At 42.6% G+C, this 23,523-nt stretch overlaps 1 pseudogene; it reads left to right on the forward strand.

Moving 5' to 3' along the window:
* The window catches only part of LOC111951947 (protocadherin-15-like), a 326,670-nt pseudogene that overhangs the window by 165,940 nt on the left and 137,207 nt on the right, over positions 1 to 23,523 (forward strand).

Here is a 23,523-nt window from a genome sequence, read left to right on the forward strand (position 1 = left end):
GGAAGTAAACGCATCCTTGATTTCTATCTTCTGTTCTTGTTGTTTTTCATAGGCCACAGACAGAGAGAATGACCCAATCACATACCAGATTTTGAGTGGGGATATCCAGCAAGTCTTCAACCTCTCTAAAACGTAATATGGATGGATGGATGATTCAGAATAACATTTGTGCCTTGTCTTGTTTCAGTCCTTGAGAATGAGAAATATTAAAGTTGTTAGTATGAGTAATGACCGTGTGGAAATATATTTTAAGAAATTATTCACAAAATGAAGCACAATTATCCTAACGAGCCTCTTGTCTAGAATGTGCCCTGAGTCAATGGCCTGTACAATTAACCGGCCTGTACAATTAACCTAACTTGTTACATTTGGACAAGGGCAAAATTCAGAACATTCACATCTGTCCCCGAGGCTGACAGGATTATGTGGATACTTTTTCTGATTGGACCTGAAGCATCAAATTACTGGGTTCACTAAAGGCTTGGTGGTACAAAAACGTACATGAGCCAATGCCTATTATGACTTTTTAATAGYTGCTTTATGTGAAACAGATGCAGATCAGCTTTGAAACTTTATAGTGAAACTATGGCTTGTTTAGGCTACAAAAATATTTAATATGTAAATAATGATGGCAGCATTAAATACAGTGCATTCGGGAAGTATTCAGACCCTTTGACTTTTTCCAAATTTGGCTATGTTACAGCCTTATTCTAAAATATATTTTCCAAATTGTTTTCCTCATCAATCTACACAAAATACCCCATAATTTTAAAGCAAAAACAGATTTGTTTATTTTTTAGCAAGAAAAGTACAAATATATATTACAAGTATTCAGACCCTTTACTCAGTACTTTGTTGAAGAACCTTTGGCAGCGATTACAGCCTCGAGTCTTCTTGGGTATGACGCTACAAGCTTGGCACACCTGTATTTTGGGAGTTTCTCCAATTCTTCCCTGCAGATCCTCTCAAGCTCTGTCAGTTTGGATGGGGAACTTCGCTGCACAGCTATTTTCAGGTCTTTCCAGAGATCGGGTTCAAGTCCKGGCTCTGGCTGGGCKACTCAAGGACATTCAGGGACTTGTCCCAAGGCTACTCCTGCTATGTTTTGGCTGTGTGCTTAGGTTTGTTGTCCTATTGGAAGGTGAACCTTTGCCCCAATCTGAGGTCCTGAGCACTCTGGATCAGGTTTTCATCAAGGATCTCTCTGTACTTTGCTTCGTTCATCTTCCCCTTGATCCTGACTAGTCTCCCAGTCCTTTCCGCTGAAAAACATCCCCACAGCATGATGCTGCCACCACCATGCTTCCTCGTAGGGATGGTGCTAGGTTTCCTCCAGACATGACYCTTGGCATTCAGGCCAAAGAGTTKAATCTTGGTTTTATCAGACCAGAGAATCTTGTTTCTCAAGGTCTGAGAGTACTTTAGGTGCCTTTTGACAAACTCCAAGCGGGCTGTTATGTGCCTTTTACTGAGAAGTGGCTTCCAAACTGGCCACTCTACCACGAAGGCCTGATTGGTGGAATGCTGCGGAGATGGTTGTCCTTCTGGAAGGTTCTCCTATCTCCACAGAGGAACTCTGGAGCTCGGTCAGAGTGACCATRAGGTTGTCACCTCCCTGACCAAGGCCCTTCTCCCGGAATGCTCTGTTTGGCCAGGCGGCCAGCTCTAGYTAGAGTCTTGGTGTTACCAAACTTCTTCCATTTAGGAATGATGGAGGCCACTGTGTTCTTGGGGACCTACAATGCTGCAGACATTTTTGGGTACCCTRCCCCAGATTTGTGCCTCGACACAATCCTGTCTCGGAGCTCCACGAACAATTCCTTCGACCTCATGGCTTGGTTTTTGCTCTGACATGCACTGTCAACTGTGGGACCTTATATAGACAGGTGTTTGCCTTTCCAAATCATGTCCAATCAATTGAATTTACCACAGGTGGACTCCAATCAAGTTGTAGAAACATCTCATGGATGATCAATGTAAACAGGATGCACCTGAGCTCAATTTCAGTCTGAATACTTTTGTAAATAAGGTATTTCGGTTTTTTGTTTTTAATACATTTGCAAACAGAAAAAAAAAGATTTTTCTTTGTCATTGTGGGTTATTGTGTGTAGATTGATGAGGAACATGTTTTATTTAATACATTTTAGAATAAGGCTGTAATGTAACAAAATGTGGAAAAGGGGAAGAGGTCTGAATACATTCCGAATGCACTGTATATTGAGAAAAGAACAAAAACACCCTGGGTCAACTGCATCTATCATCATTCATGTTTAGAAAACATAGCTTTATGAGCTAGCTAGTGGAAATCCTCTACAACATCCTCCCCTATAGCCTAGAAAGCACAGACAGTCCTCAGCCTCACTGAGTTGTTACACGGGTCAATGCGTAGAAAAGGAGAAGGAGGTGGAGAAGGAGGATACAACCAGAAAGAAGATGAAAATTGTCATCAGTCACCCACTGCCAATACAGTCTGTCAGAGCAAGGAATGGGAGAGGAGGCGGAGGGGGTGGAGTGAGAGAGGGATGGAGGCGAGAGGAGAAACACCATKAAATATTTACGAGGCGAGTGCTGTTTACTGCCCCTTAAATAAACAAGGAAATAAAGTGGGAAGCGTCCCGTGCAATGGCGCCGTGGTGAGGAGACATGGGGAGACTGAAAACAAGGCACCCTTTCAGCCATTTGTTTCTCTAATTGATTAAAGCCTCTCCCAGCCATGCCAGGAAGGCTTGTTTAGGCATTGTTWCCCCCTCTTTTGTTTTAGTTTGTTTACTCTTAATCTGTCTCCATGTTGGAGCGATTGTTTGTATGGAGGGATGATTACTTTGCGCAGGCCCGGTGGTAGCAGCAGTAAGAAAAGATGTGACAATATCTCCAGGACTCTGAGACATCTGTGGTTGGTACAGGAATCTCTCTCCGAGCAGATACAATTGACGTCTTCCTAAAACAAGCGCATATCCTACTGTGTCTTTTGGAGAGGTCGAATGGTTACACATTACTATAACAGCCCTCAGCAGAMTTACTGTATAAGTACCCCACTGTATATTCCCCTAACCATGTGCTGGGGACTTCTGATGAATCGAAMGATAATTAACCGGTAATGTATGCTTGATGAGCATACGAGATAATTATGGCATCCTAGTCAGAGCTGCTCTCTCATTTTTCAAGCCCATCCASAACTCTTGAGGGGGATGACGGGGCGGCATAGGTTTTGTGCAGCGTAGGATGTTCAGATTCAGGCCACATATGGTGCTGGTTTGATACGGCTATATGAATAATGGGCTCCTTGGTCWATAACTCCCTCTAAATGGAGCAGGTTCCCCAGAGGCATGATGGGTAGAGACATAGAAACTCWGCCTCAGATCTTTTCCCACTTTTAGCCAAGAATAAAGAGCAAAGATCACTACAACAAGGCCTGGACACATCACTCGTATGATACACACAAAATATGCTACAGAGTCAAAGAGAGGACATACAAGTAGAATAGCAGATACCAGAGATCATATGTTCAGTACTGGGGAAAATACTTACAGGTTCATGCACACGGAAAGAAGCAAATATGGTGTGCAGAATCACTCACATCCAGCACGACCTTCCTACARTTGCCCTCCACTGTGTGTTAACAAGATCCTATCAATCTGACAACCGCGTCCTCTCTCTAGGATCTCTCCTGTAGCTGCTGGCCGCTATCATACGTGATCAGTGTCCTCTCAAACAGGGTCGGAGTAGAGTTCACAACTTCGAGCAGCTTGGGATGGATTCCCTGTTGTCTGAGAAGCAAAGATCATCATCATCATCGTTATTATAATCATCATATTCAAGTTCAGCTTCACTGCTCTTTGTCCCCAGGGCTTCATTCTGTGCAGAAGATGGATTTTAGGCCTTTGTGGCCATGGGTACAACAACTTTGCTGTGGAMGACACTGCTTTGCATTTTTATGCTGTTTGGAGAAAAATGTACTTGGCCTTGTGAACGCCATCTCAATTGGTGGSGGAGAAATGTATGGGCCATAACTAAGAGAACTCACTTGGAAAATTGACAACTTTAATCAAGCTTGGGGCTGGTCCTCTCAGCCTGTGATGCATTGGGGGGCAGACAGACAGGCGAGGAAGTGTAGGCTCTGTAACGCCATGGCTGACCTGCCTGGTCAAAGAATCTTTAAATTATAGCCATGAGAGTGCAGGCGGAAAGGAGGAAAATGTGTAGCTGCATGTTTCTGTCTGTGTTTCCAATTGTGTGAGTGTGTTTGTGTGTGTCTGTGTGTGTGTGTGAGAGAGGGAGACAGAAAGAAAGAGAGAGGTGTGAAGAGAAAGTGTGTTCATGCCTCAAGTACACCTGCTCATTATACTGTACTGTAGCTTATCCAGTCATTGCAGATCCACTAGTGAGGAAACCAACAAATCCTGGATGGATTTAGTAGAGCATGGGTTTTGCTGTTGACTAATGCTGCTGTGTGTTGTGTGTTGTTGTCTCTCCCTCTACAGGATAGGCCTGCTGCTTTTGGGGAAGCCTCTGGACAGGGAGACAACTGACCAGTACCGTCTCATCGTCACTGCCTCTGATGGCAACCCAGGCGGGGTGAGAATCTATTCAGTTAGTAAGGGTGCAACGGTACACGTACCAAACCGTTTGAGTAAATATGAGCAACACAAAAAAAAAGTCAGGCTTTTCCATTAAAAGAGCCTATGTGCACGTTGTAATCAAAATTCTAATCTGAATTGGCACATTTCAAACTGTCCTTTTGTGAGGCGCAGCCGGGAACTAGTTCTGTACGATGGCGAGTGGTGTGGATGATAAACCAGAATTGGAGGATCTTACATCATCGTTTAAGTGTCCAGTCTGGGAAGATTTTTCCCATTAGATTACAATGGCAATGGACAGAGAGTTGTGGATAAAACGTTAACAGTATGTTGCCACGTTCAACACGAATACCCTATGCAGCTGCCAACACCTCAAAATTGAGCGCAAACTTGAATGCCGAAATCACCCCAGTATACCGGAACAAGACGGAAATGCAAATAAACAACAACACAACACCGTCTCCCCTCTGCATTCAAACAGCCCTTGGCAGCTGATTCTGACCGGGCCAAAGAAATTACAAGAGCGATAGGTAGGTTATGTTTATATGTTTTACAGTCTATGGTTTATAGCCGCTGATATGCGCCCAGTGTCTGTGGTTGAGAATAGGGGTTTTCAGCACCTCGTGAAAGTACTCAAGACACTTTACGAACTTCCCTCTTGCACCCATATCAGGAAACATGTAGTACACTCTCTATATAAGCAAACCATAGCCGAAATGTTTGCGCTTAATTAACAGCAGCAGCCCATCACGTTACCCCGGATTGGTTACCCCGYAGTGGTTACCCCGGAGTGGGAGATGGACCGTGCTACAGACACGCATCTGGCACTGAAGGAGGCAGTGTCATGGTGCGTTATAACCAAGTGGGAATTTACCACATACGACTGAGAAAAGCCACTTCAATTGCCTCCAACTGGTAATTACTAGTGGGAAACTTGTCTATTATCCTAACCACCCACTTRTCCCATAAGGTGACCTATGACGTCACCTACTAAGGAAATGGCCTATATAAAAGCATTTTCGGGCAGTTAAGTGCAACAACAAACATTATTTACAAAAAGCAATCTTTAAATGTGGTTTTTGAACTCTATAAATTACAAGCATGACAGCTGTACTTTTAGTTTATGGTTGGCACAGTTTGTTGGCCATTAGCCAATCGGCAATCCTCAACAAGTTCAAATCACATGAATCCATCCAATTGGTATTTACGACTTCACAACTGGTAAATTCCCACCTCCCACATGGTTACAAACGCAGCATCAGAGTGAAACTTGAGATGCCCAACATAACAATCCTGTCACAACAGACAATGCAAGGAACATTGTGAATGCTGAACATTGTGAATGGCATTTAATTTCCCTGCTGTACCGAAAACGTACCGAACCGTGATCTCAAAACCACAATATGTACTGAACTGTGGGTTTGGTGAACCGTTACACCCATGTCATTTAGGGAATTGGATGGATGGATTGGTTGATTGATTGATTGACACAATTTCTGGGAAGGTCTGACTTCCGATGATTTATACAAAGATCACAGCTAGGATACAGGCCTTTATAGTTATTTCCTTGAAGCTCATGCTAGGTCTTCAGAGATAGATAAACATGCACTTTACTGTGAGAAGACTATCCAGTGTTAAAGGGATACTTCAGGATTTTGGCAATGAGGCACTTTATGTACTTTATGTACCCCAGAGTCAGATGAACTAATTGATACCATTTTTATGTCTCTGTGTCCAGTATGAAGGACGTTAGAGGTAGTCTCGCGAGCCAAAGCTAACTAGCGTGAAAGACAGCATTTATGCATTTTCTAAAAAGACACTATGATGGTAGAGGAGGACAGAGGGAGAAAATGAGGCTACACAATGGACAGAGATAAAGTCAGAGTGGGAGTGACAGACCAATAAAGAGGCAGAGAGAGAGTGGTGCCCTGACCTCAGAATGAGGTGACCAGCTCTGGCCCTCTGTGTACTAATGTTGATTAAAGGATTGCAAGCAATGTTCCCTCTAAGCTGCGTGCGTGTGTGGGCGCAGCTCCCCTGGGACGGCCACGCAGAATAAATATTATTGAACTTCACTCAACTTTCTAGAGCAGTGGTCACCAACCGGACGYTAGCGATGGACTGGTCGATCTCCAAGGCATACCTAGTCGATCGCCAAACATTTCTGTAAAAAACCCAACTATAAAGCCGTGTGTTCCTATTTTTTTATTAATCTTGGGCTGTTGGCGGTAGGTTCACCCGATTCAGCTGCCCTGCGCGCCGGGTAGGCAACTGTTGACATTTTTAACCATGTGTCTGAAGGTACAAACTCTGCCTTCCTTGCGGGCCCGGAGAGCAAATCAAGTGCACTATAGGCCTACCGCTGGCCAATCGGATGGCTCAGATTACCATTTATGCAGGAACTAGCAGGTATAAAAGACAGCTACAGCAAAGTTGATACTGGAAAATTTCAAAACGTTTAAAACCATGACTAGAGAGAGACTGTCAACGAATACACCAAAGAGCTGCTGTTTTTATGAGTGAGTTCATGTTTGTCCTTACTCAGCACTGTCAACACTTTGTATTCAACACTTTTCTAAGTCATAAAATGCGAGTTCTTCCTATTTCCATTCAGCTGTGCCTGACAAGTAATACAAAAATGGATCTATTACTTTTGTGATCATATAGCCTATCTAAAATGTTGAAATATATACTGAACAAAAATATAAACACAACATTTAACAATTTCAACAATTTAACTGAGTTACAGTTCATGTAAMGAAATCAGTCAATTGAAATAAATTCATTGGGCCTTAATCTATGGATTCCACATGACTGGGCATGGGCACATCCATGGGTGGGCCTGGGAGGGCATAGGCCAACCCATTTGGAAGCCAGGCATGCCCACTGGGGAGCCAGGCCCAGCCAATCAGAATGAGTTTATTACAGACAGAAATACTCCTGAGTTTCATCAGCTGCSTGGGTGGCTGGTCTCAGARAATRCCGCAGGTGAAGAAGCCTGATGTGGAGGTCCTTGGCTGGCGTGGTTACACYTGGTCTGCGGTTGTGAGGCCGGTTGTACGTACTGCCAAATTCTCTAAAAAGTTGTTGGAGGGAGCTTATGGTAAAGAAATTGACATAAAATTATCTGGCAACAGCTCTGGTGGACATTCCTGCAGACAGCATGRCAATTGCACGCTCCCTCAAAACCTGAGACATCTGCGGCATTCTGTTGTGTGACAAAACTGCATATTTTAGTGGCCTTTTATTGTCCCCAGCATYAGCTGCACCTGTGTAATGATCATGCTGTTTAATCAGCTTCTTGATATGCCACACCTGTCAGGTGGATGGATTATCTTGTCAAAGGATAAATGCTCAATAACAGGGATGTAAACTAATTTGTGCACAACATTTWAGAGAAATATGCTTTTTGTGCGTATGGAACATTTCTGGGATACTTTATTTCAGTTCATGAAACATCAGACCAACACTTTACATGTTGTGTTTATATTTTGGTCAATATAATAAAAAAAATGGCCCAAACAACAATGCATTGGCAGGGCAATTCATGCAAAGCCAATATGCAGTGATAATGTATTGAGCCTATAGCTTACTGCACAACCCTCATTGCTATAGTACTGTTTTTAATTGGTTAATGTCGCACATTCTTATGTTTTTTAAGTAATGTTAAAAAAAATCTGAGGTAGATCTCGGCTTGCATTTTCACTCAGTGACTCATAAGGTTGGTGACCACCGTTTTCCCTGTTAACACTATCACGTMTCCCTTTACTGTGGCAATTGTGATCTAATCAACGCAATATTAGCTACGTTCAATGCAACACATACTGAAACAAAACAAACTATGCAAGAAATGTTGTTGTAGGCAAAACGCATCAGAGTAGGATTTTAATGCACTGACATGCACGACTCAGCCAAACTCTACACAGACCAGTGAGGTATAACCAATCAGAGCTGCAGTTAACCTAAACTCAGAAAAAAAAGAAACGTCCCTTTATCAGGACCCTGTTTTTCAAAGATAATTCGTAAAAATCTAAATAACTTCACAGATCTTCATTGTAAAGGGTTTAAACACTGTTTCCCATGCTTSTTCAATGAACCATACGCAATTAATTAACATGCACCTGTGGAACGGTCGTTAAGACACTAACAGCTTACAGACGGTAGGCAATTAAGGTCACAGTTATGACTGTGAGACGCCTAAGACAGCGCTACAGGGAGACAGGATGGACAGCTGATCGTCTTCGCAGTGGCAGACCACGTGTAACAACACCTGCATAGGATCGGTACATCCGAACATCACACCTGCGGGACAGGTACAGGATGGCAACAGCAACTGCCCGAGCACTGCATCAGTGCTCAGACTGTCCCCAATAGGCTGAGAGAGGCTGGACTGAGGGCTTGTAGGCCTGTTGTAAGGRGGGTKCTCACCAGAAAGCACCGACAACAATGTTGCCTATGGGCACAAACCCACATCGCTGGACCAGACAGAACTGGCAAAAAGTGCTCTTCACTGACGAGTCACGTTTTTGTCTCACCAGGGGTGACGGTCGGATTCACGTTTTTTGTCTAAGGAATGAGCGTTACACCGAGGCCTGTACTCTGGAGCGGGATCGATTTGGAGGTGGAGGGTCCGTCATGGTCTGGGGCGGTGTGTCACAGCATCATTGGACTTAGCCTGTTGTCATTGCAGGCAATCTCAACACTGTGCGTTACATGGAAGACATCCTCCTCCCTCATGTGGTACCCTTCCAGCAGGCTCATCCTGACATGACCCTCCAGCATAACAATGCCACCAGCCATACTGCTCATTCTGTGCGTGATTTCCTGCAAGACAGGAATGTCAGTGTTCTGCCATGGCCAGTGAAGAGCCCGGATCTCAATCCCATTGAGCACGTCTGGGACCTGTTGGATCGGAGAGTGAGGGCTAGGGCCATTCCCCCCAGAAATGTCTGGGAACTTGCAGGTGCCTTGGTGGAAGAGTGGGGTAACATCTCACTGCAAGAACTCGCAAATCTGGTGCAATCCATGAGGAGGAGATGCACTGTAGTACTTAATGCAGCTGGTAGCCACACCAGATACTGACTGTTACTTTTGATTTTGACCCCCTCTTTGTTCAGGGACACATTATTCCATTTCTGTTAGTCACATGTCTGTGGAACTTGTTCAGTTTATGTCTCAGTTGTTGAATCTTGTAATGTTCATTCAAATATTTACACATGTTAAGTTTGCTGAAAATAAACGCAGTTGACAGTGAGAGAACGTTTTTTTGTTGTTGCTGAGTTTATATGCAAATTTCATGGAATYTAGGCCTACATTGAACAGCTATTTCCATGTTAAAATGTTATAGGATGCATTTTCTCCATTGTTTTTGATGGTAGGCCACTCTGGTAGGTCTACAGTAGGATAAGATAGCCACAGTAGCCTACTTGGCCACTGTTCAAACTATAACTTAATGCCTATACAGCCTCAGTGTTCACAGTAAACGTATGCTGGAATTTTCACAACATTCAAGTTTGCGCTCAACAGACCTGAAATTTGCTAAGTGCCGGATTTAAAAAAWAAAAATAACATTTAAGGAACATTGATTGCAAGGACCCTGATCTAAAATCCGTTGCAAACGTGTCTGTGTGTGTTCTTGCATGTGCCTGTTACGATGGAGTCCCCATGGGAACAGGAAAATTACTGTCTGACCCTGCAGCCCATCAGGAGGTGCAGTCACAAAGGAAAGAGAGGGGTGGACAGGCTGAGAGAAATACAAAAAGATGTCTAATAGACTGAGAAACAGTTGAATAGGAGATTATGGTGTTAGATTTATAGAGTGGGAGAGATTGTGTGCAATTGATGAGAGAGAGATACGGTCGCCATTCTGGGATGCAGTTATCCCCTTCTCCAAAAACATAGCAAAARGACAATATTTTTCAGTAGCTATAGCTKGTTAACRATCTAGCTAGGTATCATCATCTTAAATATCCCTAGTTAAAAAATAAGACAGTTTTCGGATTTGGTTGATGATGGTCGGACCCGGTCTGGCCAAGTCACACTAGKCATACCAAGCAACAGAGCTAGGTAGCTGGTTAGCTTGTTAAGTTCTTTATCTAGCAACCTAGTTATTTTCATGAACTGAAGTCAGATTTCAATAGTAGAACAACAAGTGGTTACCTAGCTTATTGTTAATGATATGGATGACTAAATCCTTGAAAAAAAGATAAAAAATGATTGCAGTTTCCGGTCATTGTTTTCAGGCTGGTTGCATTGGTGCTAGCTAGGTAGATTTGTCATACTCCAAACCGAAGTCAATGTAGTATGGAGGCCTACCTCCAGTTTCCAAACTATCATCAATGTTGAAAAAATGCTTGATTATACTTCTGTATTTTGACAAGCTAGGATGAATCAGGTGRAACTGCTTGGGAAGTTGGGATGTGGTTAGCTGGCAGGCAGCAGCTGCAGGAATACCATCCTTTCTCCCTGTCTCTGGGATGGTTGTATGTCAGGGAGAATGTTGGACTATCTAGCTATCAGTTTTTATCCTGCTTGTTTGATCCTGATCTTAATTCAAATTATTTTCCATTCGGTCTAACAAATAATTGCTTATTACCAATGTGGTATTGTGAACACATCCTGGCTGCTGTGTGTGCTTGTTTGCAAAGAAAAAAATATATGTATACATCTTTGACAGTGCTACTGACTAGTGGTGGCGCTTGGCTTGCGCAAACAAATTATTTGCTGTGTATATTTTTTGACACGCAAAGACCCAAATGGCGTTCCATACTTGCAGAACCCATAAATCCTCAAAGTTCCAGAATGGACTGAAAAATGGCAGCCATATTGGTCAGGGAGAAATCCAAACCATTCTAATTGGAATGAATGGCAATAGAGCCATAATCCTAATTTTACATATGCAGGAAAATAAACATAAGGCATGTGATATTTCAGAAATTGCGCAATAGAATAAATGTCAACCTGAAATATTGTAATATAATTATAAATACAATTGATACAGGTTTTATACACATTTTCTGTATAAATAGCCTCTAAAATACATGAAGCTGTACTTGTTGCATTTACATTTACTTGTCTATCATCAACTGATTTCAGCCAGTGTATGGATGTCGATTGACTGCATTGTTTGAATGGAATGTTGGCATATTTGCAGTAAATTTGAAAAAATMWATGMAATCATTCCTTTAAAACTATCTGGTTMGCTAGGTAACAAACATACAATSCAGATCAATTCTTCAAATTCATTATTTTACACTATCTTATCACAGCACTGGCAAACCTTGGTTGACCAACCATATAAATATGATCAGGGATGTAGTGGAGTGTAACTGTCATTTACACAGCTTTTTATTTGTGAAACAGCATTTASTCACCTTTTTATTTTGTTAATTAGCCTTTACCCACTTATTATTGTGTTCCCAGCATTGATCAGAGCTCAGAACGCTTATATTCTTTATTACTGAGTTATTATCGCGCCTGCCTCTTTGCGAACGAGTGGAATCATTCTATTCAACCAGCTTATATGAACAGGAGTTAGCATTTAGCAGTCACTTATTCTAAACCTGAAAAGGGATAACTTCTACATGTTATGCAGCGAAAACATATATCCAAATTGGACTTAAGTAATCACATTGTGGGCCTGTTACAATACATAAATCATGACAGATTTGACGAATATCCACTTTGCTAGATCAGACTTGTTGAATGCGTGCCAATCCGGCGCCTTWTTCTATCCCCCACGGTCTGCGTTCCATTGATCTCCTTACCGCATGTATGGTAGGACCCCCCTCCCGATTCCCCTCCACTCAAACAGTCAAATCTACAACCTCATTTTCAGGCTTCAGGCAAGGACACACCATTACACACACACAGCACCAAATATATCAAGCAGATGCAAGCGTGTAGCTACATATCCAACTCAAATGTTGCTAGCAGACACTGACTATTGAGGTCAGATCACAGACTATTGAGGTCAGTTATCCAAATAACATGTTATTTGTCACATACACATGGTTAGCAGATGTTAATGTGAGTGTAGCGAAATGCTTGTGCATCTAGTTCCGACAGTAAAGTAATATCTAACAAGTAATCTAATAATTCCCCAACAACTACTTAATACACACAAATCTAAAAGGGTGAATGAGAATATGTACATGTAAGTATATGGATGCGGCATAGGCAAGGTGTAACAGATGGTATAAAATACAGTATATACATGTGATATGAATAGTGTAAGATATGTAAACATTATTAAAGTMACATTATTTAGAGTGCATTGTATAAAGTGACTAGTGATCAATTTATTAAAGTGGCCAGTGATTGGGTCTCAATGTAGGCAGCAGCCTCTCTGAGTTAGCAGTATGATGGCCTTGAGATAGAAGCTGTTTTTCAGTCTGTCGGTCCCAGCTTTGATGCACCTGTACTGACCTCGCCTTCTGGATGGTAGCGGTGTGAACAGGCAGTGGCTCGNGGCCTTGAGATAGAAGCTGTTTTTCAGTCTCTCGGTCCCAGCTTTGATGCACCTGTACTGACCTCGCCTTCTGGATGGTAYCGGTGTGAACAGGCAGTGGCTCGGGTGGTTGTTGTACTTGATGATCTTTTTGGCCTTCCTGTGACATCGGGTGCTGTAGGTGTCATGGAGGGCAGGTAGTTTGCCCCTGTGCTGCGTTGTGCAGACCGCACCACCCTCTGGAGAYCCTTGCGGTTGAGGGRGGTGCAGTTGCCGTACCAGGCTGTGATACAGCCCGACAGGATGCACTCGATTGTGCATCTGTAAAAGTTTGTCAGGGTTTTMGGTGACAAGCCAAATTTCTGCGCTGTTGCGCCTTCTTCACCACACTGTCTGTGTGAGTGGACCATTTCAGTTTGTCTGTGATGTGTACGCCGAGGAACTTAAAAAACGTTCCACCATCTCCACTGCTGTCCCTTCAATGTGGATAGGGGGTGCTCCCTCTGCTATTTCCTGCATTTGACTCCATCAATGCAGGAAATTAATGGAAATTGAATTCATAAATTTAAACAATCCCCGTGTGAAAAGAATGTTCAGTATACAATTAATGATCAGCTTTTCATTCGTTTTCAGAAATCAAATAACCCCAAATTAATAGCCTGCAGGCTAGTATAATATTATGTTGCCAAGTTGACTAAAGAACTAACCCATCATCCATAGAGACMAAGTACTGTTGGTAGATAATCCACTGTACTTAACCCTCAAAAGGCTACTCTCCTCTATGTTATCCTCACAAATAATCCTGATAGGTATCAGTCTGGTGTTTTCTGTAATGCCCTTAGTGATCGTGTGCGTAATGGCTGCTCAGTGAAACGACCTGTCCTGATTTGTCATAGACGCTTACTAAAAAACTTTAATGAGCAAGTCTTCCTTCATGAACTGGCCTCTGTATAATGGTATAGAATCAGCTTGATCCCCCTCTGTCGAAGACCTTCTTTTTTATATTTTCAGTGGTATTGTTAACGAACACGCCCCCATAAAGAAAATGAGAATAAAAAACAGGTTCAGCCCCTGGTTCGACAGTGATCTTGCAGAGTTACTCCACCTCAAGAATTGCATTTTGCGAAAGGCTCGGCACACGCATACTCAGGCTGATTGGCTCTCGWTCAGGCAAATGAGAAATAACTGCCTTCAGGCTATCCGGAGGGCCAAGGTTAGTTACTTTCAGGAGCAMTTCTCTCTCTGTGGGTCTAACCCCAAGACATTCTGGAAAATGGTTAAAGACCTGGAGAAAAAACCCTCCTCCTCACAGCTGCCCATGTCCCTTAATGTTGGTGATGTGGTTGTTACTGACAAGGAGCACATGGCTGAGCTCTATAATCACCACTTCATTAAGTCAGGATTCCTATTTGACTCAGCCATGCCTCCTTGCCCGTCCAACATTTCCTCATCTCCCACCCCTTCTAATGCAACTAGCCCTGACGCTTCTCCCTCTTTTTACCCTGCTCCGCTACAAAGTTTCTCCCTGCAGGCAGTCACTGAGTCCGAGGTGCTAAAGAAACTCCTGAAACTTGACCCCAAAAAAACATCTGAGTCAGATGGTTTAGACCCTTTCTTCTTTAAGGTTGCTGCCCCTATCATCGCCAAGCCTATCTCGAACCGTTTTAACCTGTCTCTCCTTACTGGGGAGGTTTCCATTGCTTGGAAGGCATTTTGAGCCACGGTTTGTCCTTTATTTAAAGGGGGAGATCAAGCTGGGAATTAACGGAAATATATGCAAATTAATAAAACAAAAGAAAGGGAATATTGAATTATCCCCAATAATCCATCGCATCTCCCAAAAACGTTTTCAACATACATCTGTAAAATTATAGTCTAGAAAATAAAGCTTTGGTTGTCTTCCTCTCAGGCTTCCATGTCTTCTCCCTGGACCTCCTCAATGTTCCTCTCTTGAACATCAGACTCTGAGGCCTCATCTTCACTGTCACTTTCCAACCTTGTTGAGGATGGCTCGTTGTCAGGCTCAAAAAGCCTCAAATTTGCCCAGATGGCCACCAATTTTTCAACCCTTGTATAGGTCAGCCTGTTGCGTGCTTTGGTGTGTGTGTTCCCAAACAAGGACCACTTGCGCTCTGAGGCGGCTGATGTTGGTGGGATTTGGAGGGTGATGGAGGCAACAGGGTAAAGAGCCTCAGATCCACAAAGTCCCTTCCACCAGGTGGCTGATGAGGTATGTTGTCACGACTGCCATATTGCATCTCCATCCCAAAGCCCTTGCTTGGAAGTGTACTTCGCCAGACTGCCAAGAACCTTGCCCTCATCCAGTCCAAGATGGCGAGACACGGTAGTGATGATACCATAGGCCTTGTTGATCTCTGCACCAGATAGGATGCTCTTGCCAGCATACTTGTTGTCCAATGTGTARGCTGCGGCATGTATGGGCTTCAGGCAGAATTCTTCATGTATTTCAGAACTGCAGATTCCTCTGCTTGGAGCAACAGTGAAGTGGGCAGGGCAGTACAGATTTCTTCTCTTACATCTGCAAGCAGAGTCTGAACATCAGACAGGATGGCATTGTCTCCCTCAATCCATGCAATGGCTACTGCTATAGGTTTCAGGAGTTTCAGGCTGCTTACCACTTTCTCCCAAAATACATCATCCAGGAGGATCSTCTTGATGGGGTTATCCATATCGGCAGACTGTGATATGGCCATTTCTTGGAGAGACTCTTTCCCCTCCAGGAGACTGTCAAACATGATGACAACACCACCCCAACGGGTGTTGCTGGGTAGCTTCAATGTGGTGCTCTTATTCTTCTCACTTTGCTTGGTGAGGTAGATTGCTGCTATAACTTGATGACCCTTCACATACCTAACCATTTCCTTGGTTCTCTTGTAGACTGTATCCATTGTTTTCAGTGCCATGATGTCCTTGAGGAGCAGATTCAATGCATGAGCAGCACAGCCAATGGGTGTGATGTGAAGGTAGGACTCCTCCACTTTAAACCAAGCAGCCTTCATGTTTGCAGCATTGTCTGTCACCAGTGCAAATACCTTCTGTGGTCCAGGGTCATTGATGACTGCCTTCAGCTCATCTGCAACGTAGAGACCGGTGTGTCTGTTGTCCCTTGTGTCTGTGCTCTTGTAGAATACTGGTTGAGGGGTGGAGATGACGCAGTTAATTATTCCTTGCCCACGAACTTTCGACCACCCATCAGAGGTGATTGCAATACAGTCTGATTTCTCCATAATTTGCTTGACCTTCACTTGAACTCTGCATTCGGCAAATTAGTTGATAAAGCATATCTGGTTGGAGGGGTGTATGCTGGGCGAAGAACATTCAGAAATCACTTCCAATACACATTGCCTGTGAGCATCAGAGGTGAACCAGTTGCATACACAGCTCGAGCAAGTCATTCATCAGCATTTCTCTTACTACGTTCCTCCATTGAGTCAAAAAAARGTCTGATTCCAGGAGGAATATGAGCTGTTGCTATCGATAAGGTGTCTGCTTCATAACTTTCACCTCAAATAGAAGTAGAGGGGCTTTTGTCAGAGGTTGCTTGTTGTGAGCACTGAGGGAACTTTATGCACTTGACCAGATGATTCTGCATCTTTGTTGCATTCTTCACATATGGTTTGGCACAGTATTTGCAAWTGTACACAGCTTTTCCTTCTACATTAGCTGCAGTGAAATGTCTCCACACATCAGATAGTGCCCGTGGCATTTTCCTGTAAAGATTGGTGAAAAAAAKKCAAATACAATTCCATGTACAGATAAATAGTTAAGCAGTTATATTAAACAACTCCTTTGTAAGATAAATGTTTTAAAATGAAACATGTATGGAAACAGGTGAATTAACACTTTTCAGGAGGCTTAAGCAAGTTAAAACCCACATGGTAACAAAAACTAACTAGTAGGAATTGTTAACACGTTAGAAATGATTTAAACACACTTTGCTGTAGGCTACTATTTACTAGTTAATAAAAAATCATGTATGTCATATAAAATATATTCATCCCACCCAGTATTGTGATCAAAACTAACCAGAAAGCATGTAGTTCTTGGCTCAGACAGTGTAGTAGTGTGGGCTCAATAGCATCTCATTAGTGTGCAAGAATCAGCTGTACATGTGATGGAAGAGTGCACTGTACATGTGATGGAAYAATGCACTGTGCATACAGAGGGTTGCAATTCCATTGAATTGGGGATAGTTTAACCAAAATATGCCACAAGACATATAATTGCCTTACAGTATGTGTATCCCACAAAAAAGGTTCACTGTTATAAGCTAACTTTTTAAAATGAATTTAAGCAAAATTCCCCAAATTCCAGGGATTAACTTCCCATGGAAAAATTCCCCCAAAATTCTGGAAATTTACCAGAAAGTTTCCAAACCTTTGCAACCCTACTTATAGGCCTATTCTATTTTGCCCTGTTTATCAAAAGTGTTGMAAAAACTTGTCAATAATCAACTGACTGGCTTTCTTGATGTCTATAGTATTCTCTCTGGTATGCAATCTGGTTTCCGCTCAGGTTATGGATGTGTCACTGCAACCTTAAAGGTCCTCAATGATGTCACCATTGCCCTTGATTCTAAGCAATGTTGTGCTGCTATTTRTATTGACTTGGCCAAGGKTTTTGATATGGTAGACCATTCCATTCTTGTGGGCTGGCTAAGGAGTATTGGTGTCTCTGAGGGGTCTTTGGCCTGGTTTGCTAACTACCTCTCTCAAAGAGTGCAGTGTATAAAGTCAGTACATCTGCTGTCTTAGCCACTGCCTATCACCAAGGGTGTACCCCAAGGCTCGATCCTAGGCCCCACYCTTTTCTCAATTTACATCAACAACATAGCTTAGGCAGTAGGACGCTCTCTTATCCATTTATCTGCAGATGATACTGTCTTATACTCAGCTGATTGTGTGTTAAACTCTCTATAACAACGCTTTCTTAGTGTCCAACAAGCTTTCTCTACCCTTCACCTTATTCTGAACACCTCCAAAACAAAGGTRATGTAGTTTGGTAAGAAGAATGCCCACAAGTGTGATTACTACCTACAAGTACTTGGGAGTATGGCTAGATGGTACACTGTCCTTCTCTCAGCACATATCAAAGCTGCAGACTAAAGTTAAATCTAGACTTTGTTTCCTCTATCGTAATCGCTCCTCTTTCACCCCAGCTGCCAAACTAACCCTGATTCAGATAACCATCCTACCAATGCTAGATTACGGAGAKATAATTTATAGATCGGCAGGTAGGAGTGCTCTCGAGCGGCTAGATGTTCTTTACCATTCGGCCATCAGATTTGCCACCAATGCTCCTTATAGGACACATCARTGCACTCTATGCTCCTCTGTAAACTAACTGGTCATCTCTGTATACCCGTCACAAGACCCACTGGTTGATGCTTATTTATAAACRCTTTTAGGCCTCACTCCCCCCTATCTGAGATATCTACTGCAGCCCTCATCCTCCACATACAACACCTGTTCTGCCAGTCACATTCTGTTAAAAGTCCCCAAAGCACACACATCCCTGAGTCGCTCGTCTTTTCAGTTCACTGCAACGAGCGACTGGAACGAGCTGCAACAAACACTCAAACTGGACAGTTTTATCTCAATCGCTTCATTCAAAGACTCAATCATGGACACTCMTACTGGCAGTTGTGGCTGCTTTGTGTGATGTATTGTTGTCTCTACCTTCTTGCCCTTTGTGCTGCTGTCTGTGCCCAATAATGTTTTCCATGTTTTGTGCTGCTACCATGTTGTTGTCATGTTGTGTTGCTACCATGCTGTGTTGTCATGTGTTGCTGCCTTGCTATGAAGTTGTCTTAGGGCTCTCTTTATGTAATGTTGTGGTGTCTCTCATGTCGTGATGTGCGTTTTGTCCAATGTTTATACATATATATACAGTATATATATATATATATATATATCATTTTTTTAAATCCCAGCCCCTGTCCCTGCGCCTTTTGGTAGGCCGACATTGTAAATAAGAATTTGTTCTCAACTAACTTGCCTAGTTAAATAAAGGTTAAATAAAATAATAATAAAAAAACTCAGATGAGGTGACTGTGGCAGCCTACACAGCTCATCAATCCTCACCACATTCACACACACACAAGCTCCAACCGTGTTGACACTTTAAAGGCTGTACCGTTGGCACCCTCGCCATGTCTTAGGGACTGTGGTGACAGAGAGGGGAGATCACAGACATGTATTTCTTCTAATAAATAAATAAAAGGAGCTCATTAATCAGCATACGACTGATGGCCACATTCAGCCATAAAGAACTGGAGCAAGGAGATGCTTGCCTTTGATAACGCCCGCCCACGCAAGACCCACACCTAATTAGCCTTCAGGAGCTGGAAGATGTGAGGTCCATCATAGAACAGTTAGTGTCTGCGCTATCATGAAATGTGAAGGAAGAGAGGGGGGCCTATATTGGATGTACAGTGGCAAGAAAAAGTATGTGAACCCTTTGGAAATACCTGGATTTCTGCATAAATTAATCATAAAATTTGATCTCATCTTCATCTAGGTCACAACAATAGACAAACACTCTCTSCTTAATAAGCTAATAACACACACAATTATACATTTTCATGTCTTTATTGAACACACCYTGTAAACATTAACAGTGCAGGGTGGAAAAAGTATATGCACCCTTGGATTTATTAACTGGTTGACCCTCCTTTGGCAGCAATATCCTCAACCAAACGTTTTCTGTAGTTGCGGATCAGAGCTGCACAACTGTCAGGAGGCATTTTGGACCATTCCTCTTTTCAAAACTGTTTCAGTTCAGCAATATTCTTGGGATGTCTGGTTTGAACTGCTCTCCTGAGGTCATGCCACATCTCAATCGGGTTGAGGTCAGGATTCTGACTGGGCCCCTCCAGAAGGCGTATTTTGTTGTTGATTTACTTCTGTGTTTTGGGTRGTTGTCCTGCTGCATCACCCAACTTCTGTTGAGCTTCAATTGGTGGACAAATAGCCTGACATTCTCCGGCAAAATGTCTTGATAAACTTGGGAATTAATTTTTCCGTCAATGATAGCAAGCTGTCCAGGCCCTAAGGCAGCAAAGCAACCCCAAACCATGATGCTCCCTCCACCATACTTTACAGTTGGGATGAGGTTTTGATGTAGGTGTGCTGTGCCTTTTTTTCTCCACACATAGTGTTGTGTGCTCCTTCCAAACAACTCAACTGTAGTTTAATCTGTCCATAGAATATTTTGCTAGTAGCGCTGTGGAYCATCCAGGTGCACTTTTGCAAACTTCAGACGTGCAGCAATATTTTGGGGGGGACAGCAGTGGATTCTTCTGTGGTGTCCTCCCATGAACACCATTCTTGTTTAGTGTTTTACGTATCGTAGACTTGTGTCGTGACGTTGTATTAGTTAATGTGGCGACTGTTGCTCATCGAATGATTACAAGTTTCTAATTACGTGATTAACTGAATCAAGCAATTATTAACTCATTAACCTGGGGCACCATGGGAAGACTAGTTTTTATTGAGTTTCTATTTCCCAAATTAACTCAAAGAATATCAGAATATCGATTTTACCACAGCCGCTAATTAACCAGTTGCCTCTAACAGTCTCGTTCTGAACGTCGTATAGCCCGGGATTCTGCACGGACCCGGGTCTCACTAATGAATTCGCACCACACCAATCTTAGTTGAATGTTTATTTACTAAAAAGCTAAAATGATGATAAAAGATACACATACACAAAAACACATTCTAGGCTATTGATTAGAACTAGGGCGCATTAGAACTAGGGCGCAAAACACTAGGGCGCATGTTACCCAAAATGGGGATTTAAAAGAGAGCGAAAGAGAGAAAGTACACAAGAGGAATATACATTTGGGTGAAATTGTCAGCTATGCTCATTCTAACCCTAGCCTTGCTCCAAACTGCCGCTGTTATGAGTCAGAATATAATGATGTAATTACTTGTGGAAGTTCTCCGTGGATTTTCCCGCGTGGACCGTTCAAGCTGCTCAATGACGCACTTCTCCTGCGCACCTCTCTAGSTGTCCTCACGATGTCCGTGTCCTTTGGTTTACTGGCCTGTTCCCTTGCTCCGGAAGGGGTCTTCGGAGGACAGATAGCTCTGTAGCTCAGAGCTCACAGCGTAAAGATGAAAGAGTGTAGGTACCACGATTCGATGGGGAGTGGAGGCTAGGTGGTTCGGCTTGAATTCACCCGCTTTAGACACRGCTACTCATCCGTAGCTTGGGTAGAAAAATATTTKTTTGTCTTCAAACTTGTTGCGTTTTGGGTTCGTTGACCTTTTAGACCTTTGGCTGCAGCTCGGGTCACTTAGTCTAATCTGTTAATTCTGCACTCACAGGTTTTATACCCTCGGGTCAGATGTGGGCGTAACCGCCTTCAGGGCAATTCTCTGGGCGTACCAAGTTTAAGGGGCAAGGTATAGATTTTACTGGAATCCAATTGTAGACAAGTAACTTCACATTTCATCTTTACCGAAACATTCTCTTTGATTTGGACATTTTCCACACAACGTACAATGTATAAACAAACATCAAGCATATACGAAGAAAACTCTTAACGTTACAATGTTTTCATAATAACGTCATCTATTAACCTTTAATAACAAAACAAAAATGACATACATTTTCATATTCCATCTATCGTCATGACCACCATTGTAGTTGACGGAAACCATTGTTCCAAAGTCCCTTTATTGCATGTTTACAGTTCTGAGGCTGGTTCTCCATAGTGAGAGGGAAGGGACAAAGGAATGTTGTCCGTGGTCTCAGAATTACCATGGGRGTGAGGGGTCATAAAACCCCCACATCTTCAGACCCCTAGATCTCTCGCTCCTCTGTTGGGGTTGAGAGATAATCTGTAGGGTTGTGGTCTCCTGTAACCTGACCTGATCAGGACAGTCATGACACTTGTCAACAGAGATGTTAGCATGTTCCAGAGATTTCTGTAAGTCTTTAGCTGACACTTTAGGATTCTTCTTAACCTCATTGAGCATTCTGCGCTGTGCTCTTGCAGTCATCTTTGCAGGATGGCCACTCATAGGGAGAGTAGCAACAGTGCTGAACTTTCTCCATCCATAGACAATTTGTCTTACCATTGTTAGGTTCTTATTTTCAGAGTAGCTTAACCAAGTTTAATTCTTCCCAAAGGGTTGATACAGCTGTAATTCAGCCATTTCACACAATCACTGATATTTAACCCTTTCTCCTAGGCTGAGTCTCCTCCTACCCATCTGTACAAACATCGTTCTTTACTGCTAGGCAGAACACTAGTGATACAGGCCATAAACTTCTATTTCTCCCTTAAGTTAACCTGACCTCTACCCCCCTTCATCACTAATCCATGGCTCTTTCCCCTTATCAATGCCTGCCACATGTAATCACTTCCCTGCACTCAACACATTACAAGCTTAGTTGCACACACTATATACCTTCCTCCTATAACCCTTTATATGCTGGTGTAGACCCTCTAAACCTTAGCACTCCATCAGTGACATGAATAAGTATATTTTCATATTCTCAGATCCTAACACCATGGACTGATGAACATCAAGGCTTTTAGAGATACTTTTGTAACCCTTTCCAGCTTTATTCTTAATCTTAGGTCTTCTGAGATCTCTTTTGATCAAGGCATGGTTCACATCAGGCAATGCTTCTTGTAAATAGAAAGCTCAAATTTTGTGAGTGTTTTTTATAGGGCAAGGCAGCTCTAACCAACATCTCCAATCTCGTCTCATTGATTGGGCTCCAGGTTAGCTGACCCCTGACTTCAATTAGCTTTTGGAGATGTCATTAGGCTGTTTAAATTACATATTCAATATAGACAAGAAAAATAGAATAATTTGTATGTTATTAGTTTAAGCACACTATTGTTTGTCTATTGTTGTGACTTAGATGAAGATTAGATCAAATTTGATGACAAATTTATGCAGAAATCCAGGTAATTCCAAAGGATTGAAATACTTTTTCTTGCCACTGTAGCTATTATTTTCTTCTCTGTTCTCTTTTTTTTCTCGAAATGCAACCTCTCTGAGAGTGATGACATGTATTGATGTTATAAAGCTTCGACCTCTCACAGAGACAGATGATATGTTATGTTGTAAAGCTTCGACCTCTCACAGAGACAGATGCCATGTTATGATGTTGTAAAGCTTCGACCTCTCACAGAGAGATGACACGTTATGATGTTGTAAAGCTTCGACCTCTCACAGAGAGATGACACGTTATGANACGTTATGATGTTGTAAAGCTTCGACCTCTCACAGAGAGATGACACGTTATGATGTTGTAAAGTTTCGACCTCTCACAGAGAGAAATGGGCTGGCATCTGATATTGTACAGGGGGGTGCTGTAGCTGTATTTGGCCCATCTTTGAGAAAAAAGTTGATTATGGGTGTAAAAAGAGGAAACAATATCAAAGATGTTCCCTGTACACTATGTAGAAATTAAGTTGACATTAACCAGGTCACTTCTCTCCTCCCCTAT

This window comes from Salvelinus sp. IW2-2015, linkage group LG25 (genome assembly GCF_002910315.2).
Source record: "Salvelinus sp. IW2-2015 linkage group LG25, ASM291031v2, whole genome shotgun sequence".
NCBI classification, from domain to species: domain Eukaryota; kingdom Metazoa; phylum Chordata; class Actinopteri; order Salmoniformes; family Salmonidae; genus Salvelinus; species Salvelinus sp. IW2-2015.